This window comes from Nicotiana tomentosiformis, chromosome 3 (assembly GCF_000390325.3).
Source record: "Nicotiana tomentosiformis chromosome 3, ASM39032v3, whole genome shotgun sequence".
Lineage (NCBI taxonomy): Eukaryota > Viridiplantae > Streptophyta > Magnoliopsida > Solanales > Solanaceae > Nicotiana > Nicotiana tomentosiformis.
Window position 1 is genome coordinate 10,950,181 of NC_090814.1, and position 6,000 is coordinate 10,956,180.

Below are 6,000 nucleotides of genomic sequence, written 5' to 3' on the forward strand. Positions count from 1 at the left end.
GATGTTTGGATTTTATAAATTTTTTCGGGTTCCGAGGTACGAGCCCTGGGGTTGACTTTTGGATTGACTTATTAATTTTTGTTAAAGATTGAAGTTTTATTATCCGGAATTATTTTTCGTATGAGTTTTATTTTTGATTTGAAGTTATTTTGGCTATATTTGAGCCGTCCGGAGGTTGTTTAACTCGAGAAGGTCATTTTAGAGTAACAATATAGCTTCTTTGAGGTAAGTATCTTGCGTAACTTTGTGTGGGGGAACTACCCTTTAGGATTTGGGTCATTTGTACTAATTGTGTCATGTAAAGGCCGTGTACGCGAGGTGACCAGTACGTACTCGGGCTTATTTGTAGAAATTTAACCGTTTAGGGCTCGTAGGTTCTTATGTTCATTAGATGTGAAGTTGTTTTAGCATGTTAAATCCTCTATTTACTAAATTCACCATTACGTGTCTTATTTGGAATTGATTGATTCATGTTCTACCCTTGTTGCCAATTACACTATCATGTGCCTTAATTGAAGTTGTTGCCTCTTTATTGCCTTGTTGTCTTTCCCATAATTGCTTAACTTTAATTAAAGTTATTAATATTTCTTCCGTAATTGCTTAACCTTAATTGAAGTTATTATTATTTATTTCGTAATTGTTTAGCCTTAATTGAAGTTTTGTTATCCCTTTCACTGTTGACATATTCTTATTTGGGGTATTGATTCATGCTATCTCTCTTATCGTCGAATTGCACTCTTGTGGAATCATTGTTACACATTATCTCTCCCTAGTTGAGACCATTAGTCCCTGTTGTGTCTTTCTTTGTGAGCTCATTCTTCCGTTTCTTTGTGTTTTGATGTTCTTGTGTTGATTTACTTGCCGTACTCTTGTGTTATCGTTGTTGTTATTGTTGTACTCAATGTTATTGAGCCAAGGGCTATATATGTCTGTGGTATTGAATATTTTTTGAGGAAATATTGTGGCATATGGGCATATGTTGTGAAAGTCATTTTATTGTGTTGTTTTGTTTTGGCACACGTGGTATTGTTGAGAGGATTGTCAGTGTATTCGCGCGTGAGTTGTCCGTGCTGTTGTTATTATTGATATTTGCACATGTGGCATGACAAGGCAGGCTAGATATGTGGGTTTGCGCATGTGGCGAGACAAGGTGGGAATATTATTGTGCGCGTGCGGTGAGACAAGGCGGGCATTTACCTTATTATTGCGCACGTGGCGAGACAAGGTGGGCTATGTCGGGGAATGATTTTTGATGGCCTGGGGGCATTGTTATTATTGATATTTGTGTAGTGGTGTGCCTACCTTGTGTGAGTTATACCTTATAAATTTTGTGGTGATCTTTTCTTATTTGCCATTCATTATCTCTACTCTTACTTGTTGATTTGAATTGGGATAGAACACTTGCACAAGCATACACGTAATTAATCACCCATATCGGTTTAAGAATATGAATCATGATGTTATTGACAATTTACATGTACCTCCCGGTTACTTGCCTTCTGTGTGAGAGTTGTTATATTGGAACGTGAGTTGTCTGTGTGGTCATGAATCATTATTATTGTTGGCACGTGAGTTGTCCGTGCTGATATTTGATATTGTCACTCTCTTGGCACGTGAGTCGTCCATGCAGTTATGAATTGTAATGTGGGCACAAAATGCCAAGTGATTAGGGTTCACCAATTGGGACCCGTGAAATTACACTATGAGGTGAAGTACCTCGGGGAAATCTTTGATCAAATCTTGTGTGGAAGCGGTTGCTCCTATTGAATTATTATTTGTTCCCTCTACTTGTTTTCACCGGACTTTAACTGTATTTAGCTTACTCCACGGCGTTTTTACATGTTGTTTCCCTGCTGCTAATTGTTGCTCTTAGTTTCCTACTACAAGCATTGTCTGTTATTGTTATCATGCTTAGTTTTATTCTGATATTGTTCCTTGCTAGTTTCACATTCATACTTGTATATGTTATTTGATCTAGTAGGTGTCTTGACCATCCCTCGTCACTACTTCATTAAGGTTAGACTTGATACTTACTGGATACCGCTGTGGTGTACTCATGTTATGATTTCTGCACATTATTTTGCAGATCCAGGTACAACGGAGTTGGTTGATCATTAGCTAGATGTTCGAACTTTGCTGTGGAGACTCTAGGTATACCTGCCGTCGCGTTCGCAAGCCTCAGAGTCACCTTCTAATATTGTACTTGCACTATTTATTTCTATTCCAAAATAGTTCTGCTTAGAAGACTTTCTAGTAAACCCAGTAGAGTTTATGACTTGTACTACCAGTTTTCGGAAGAAATATCTTATTTCTGCTTAATAGTTCTGCTGGTTAACCGCTATCATTTAATACAGTAAGTGTTAGGCTTACCTAGTCGTAGAGACTAGGTGTCATCAAGACATCCTATGGAGGGAAATTAGGGTCATGACAAGTTGGTATCATAGCCCTAGGTTCATTGGTGCTACGAGTCATAAGCGAGTTTAGTAGAGTCTTGCAGATCGTTACAGAGACGTCTGTACTTATCTTAGAGAGGCTAAGGAACTATTAGGACAGTTTCACTTCTTTTATTCCTATCGTGCGAATTTATTGATATTGGAGTTTGAGCCTTTGTCACTTTATTCTCTCACAGATGGTGAGAACGCGAGTTGTATTTACTGATGATGCTGCCCCCAAAGCCGGTGTTTCTAAGGGCTTGGGCAGAGGCATAGGCAGAGGCCGAGGAGGAGCACGTGCTACAGCTAGAGTACCTGTCAGAGCAGTAGTTGAGGAGCCTCCAGTAGCTCTTGTTGGGGGGCAGGCACCGGAGGCGGCTGTTGTTGCCCCGGACTTCAGGAGACCTTAGCACAGTTCCTGAGCATGTTTGGTACTTTGGCTCAGGTGGGGTTGATTCCAGTTGCACCAGCTACTTCACAAACTGGGGGAGGAGCTCAGACACCCGCCGCCCGTACTCCGGAGCATCGAGTCCACTTTGGTCAGATTCCAGGTGTCATGCCGACACAACCTATTGTTCCAGTTCAGCCCGTGGTCAGGGCAGCAACATCTGAGGCGGAATAGCTTAGACTTGCGAGGTTCAAGATGTATTACCCTCCTACATTTAGTGGTTTAGCTTCAGAGGATGCACATGGTTTCCTAGAGGAGTGCCACCGTATTCTCCGCAGTATGGGTATTGTAGAGACGAGTTGGGTTGCTTTTACTATGTTCCAGCTTAAGGGAGCGGCATATCAGTTGTGGCAAACGTATGAGTTGGGTAGCCTGGCCGATGTAGCTTCACTTTCATGGACTCAGTTCTCAGAGATGTTCTTGAGAGAGTTTGTTCCCCAGACTCTTCGGGATTCCTGGCGTGCAGAGTATGAGCAGTTGTGTCAAAGTCAGAGTATGCCGTTAGATTTAGTGATTTGTCCAGACATGCACCTGCTTTGGTTTTTACAGTTAGAGAGCGAGTTTGCAGGTTCATTGAGGGGCTCAGTCATGATATCCAGTTCAGCCTGGCTCAGGAGTTGGAGACGGATGTTCCATTTCAGCAGGTAGTAGAGATTGCTCGCTGATTAGAGGGCATGTATGACTAGGAGAGAGGGGACAAGCAAGGTTAGGAGAGAGAGGACAGGGAGGCTAAAAATCCTTGTGGACCGGGAGGATCTACTAGTCCCTATTTTGGAGGCACAGTACGGCATAGTAGAGGTTTTGTGGGTCATCCAGTTCAGTTTGCACTTTAGGCTTCGCGTGGTGCTTCAGATATCCATGGGTCTCAGAGTGCCCGTATCCGACAGCTTCCATAGCCACGCCAGCGGAGGGCTTTCTTTGAGTGTGGAGATACCAGCCACATAGTGAGAGATTGTCGCAGACTTAGGACAGATGGATCGCAGTAGAGTATTCAGGCGAGTAGAGTGCACCTAAGAGGAGAAGGCCAGGCCCGTTGATATGCTTTCTATGGTGGGGCTGAGGATACTGCACCTGATGATGTCGTTACAGGTACGATTTTGATTGTTATAGAGGGGCATCATTATTATTTTGAATTGGTTCTGCTTATCGGGGTGAGTCCTCTTATCTTGCTTCACATATGGGTGAGTTTCGTGATTTTGTACTCTGCTTATATTTTTACCCCTGTTGGAAGATTTGATAGCGGTAGCCCGTGTCTGTCATTTTGTTTTGTTCACTCTTGAGAGCTATAAGACTAGAAGTGACTTTCATTTACCCATTACGGTAGGGTTTGATGTGATTTTTGGGTGGTTGGTTATGATTTGTGAATTAGATACTCTACCAGTGGGGGAGTTTAGCATGTGTTGTGATCGTGCTAGCAGAAATTGAATTAATGGAAGGTTTCAATTGGTATGATGTGTATTCTACTTGTGAGTCAGAGCTGAGGATGGGATCCTCGCATTTCCATGAGGTTTGTTATGTTTGAACCTGGCTGCGGGCCGCGGTGGAGTTATATTAGGATGAGATCCTTGTGATTTGTTCATTTACTTGATTCTCCCATGTGGAATTAATTCATAGTATGCTACTGATAGGGAGTTGTGCCTATCGGGCTTGTTTGATAGTTCTTCCATGTGTTTCCTTGTATATTCAGTCATATTCTTGTTGTACTTATTAAGTTTTAGCTTGCGAGGTGTGTGCCCAGGTGGCATTAGATGCGACTTGTTGATTCTGGTGATAGTTATGAGGTATTCATGTTTATTGAATTTTTGTTAGTATTGTGAAGATTTGGAACAGGGTTCTAGCAGATATGAGGTTAATTGCCGGTGCTGGATTTGATTATGGGCAGCTATTGTGACCTGAGATGTTGTTATGGGCATATGTGTGATTTGTTACGTCGTGTGGTTGTACCTGGTGGGTGTAGGCATGAGTTTTTGCAGCTGGTTGAGGCTGATATCGTGAGTCGGTGTGGGAATCGGGTCTTTTGGAAATGATCGGAAGGTGAGAAATTTTGTTCTAAGGTTATCGGCGTGGGTGGAAGGAATAATTTTCAGTTGGGATGGTTTCGTCGGGCCTATGTGGATTCGGGTGACGTGGGATCACCCGCGAATATATATATGGTAAGTTCATTCAGTGATTTGAGGACTTCAAAATAGTTTTTGGCATGTTCGAGGACGAACATTTGTTTAAGAAGGGGAGAATGTAACAACCCGACCGGTCGTTTTGAGAAATAGCATTTCATTCGGTGATTTAAGGTCTCGAGCAGTTTTGTATTATGTGTTATGACGTGCGTGCGTGGTCGAGTTTGGATTTCGGATGATTCGGGATTGATTTGGAAGAAGGATTCTTGTTTTAGAAGCTTAAGCGGTAAGAGTTGATCGGAGTTTGAATTTTGTGTAGATGACTCTGAAATATCAATTTGATGGTTCCAATAGCTCCATATGGTGATTTTGGTCTTAGAACCGAGTCTGGATATTGATTTGGATGTCCGTAGGTCGTTTCGGCATGAATTGGCAAAAGTTGGAAAAATAGAAGATTTTGGAACGTTTTACCGGGAGTTGACTTTATAGATGTTGGGGTCAGATCTTGGTTCCGGAAGTTGGAATAGGTCCGTACTATCATTTATGTCTTGTGTGCAAATTTTAAAGTCAATCGGAGTTAGTTTGGTATGAATCGGCATTAGTTTTGGAATTCAGAAGTTCATAAGTTTCTTAGGCTTGAATCGATGTGCGATTCATGATTCTAGTGTTGTTAGAGGCAATTTGAGGCTTCGAGAAAGTTTGTATCATATTTTGGGACTTGTTAGTATACTTGGTTGGGGTCTCATGGGGCTCGGGATGAGTTTCGGATGGGTTTGGATTGGGTCACGCTCTTATTTGATGTTTCAGCTTCGTTTCTTTTGGCATAAAGGGTACCACATTGTGCATATGACCTTTGATTTGTGATTCGATCGAACCATCAGATCCGTATCATAATTATAGAACCATAGCAACAAGAATCGTCGCATTCCGAGGTTGTATGAGAGAGTTATGCCCATTTGTCGAAAAAGACTGGTGCTTTTCTAGTGTTTGAGGGAGGCAAATCGCA